At 34.8% G+C, this 305-nt stretch overlaps 1 protein-coding gene across 1 annotated transcript in view; it reads right to left on the reverse strand.

Annotated features, from left to right (window-relative positions):
* STXBP5L (syntaxin binding protein 5L) overlaps positions 1–305 on the reverse strand; it is a 401,935-nt gene that overhangs the window by 839 nt on the left and 400,791 nt on the right. The gene's annotated exons all lie outside the window — the stretch shown is intronic.

Here is a 305-nt window from a genome sequence, read left to right on the forward strand (position 1 = left end):
CTTCCCCAACTGGGAGTTCAAGCCATAGCAATTTAAAACATTCTGTCAGTAATTCAAGTAATTATAGTCAAGTTTATCACCAAAGTACTTACATTGAATTCTACTGTCATAATTCTCATAAAGAGACATATTTGTTCCTATCATAGATCTGTATTTGCAGATGTTAGCATTTACCCAAGAAAAATGCCCACGAAAGAGACTGAGAGAGATATTGGTACCATATGCCTTATTGTGTGTGTGTGGGGGGGGGGGGGTTCCATACAATATGGCATATTTGCATTTCTTTTTTTTTTTTTTTTTTTTTT

The sequence above is a fragment of the Lipotes vexillifer genome, unplaced genomic scaffold (genome assembly GCF_000442215.2).
Source record: "Lipotes vexillifer unplaced genomic scaffold, Lipotes_vexillifer_v1.1 scaffold1106, whole genome shotgun sequence".
NCBI classification, from domain to species: Eukaryota; Metazoa; Chordata; class Mammalia; order Artiodactyla; family Lipotidae; genus Lipotes; species Lipotes vexillifer.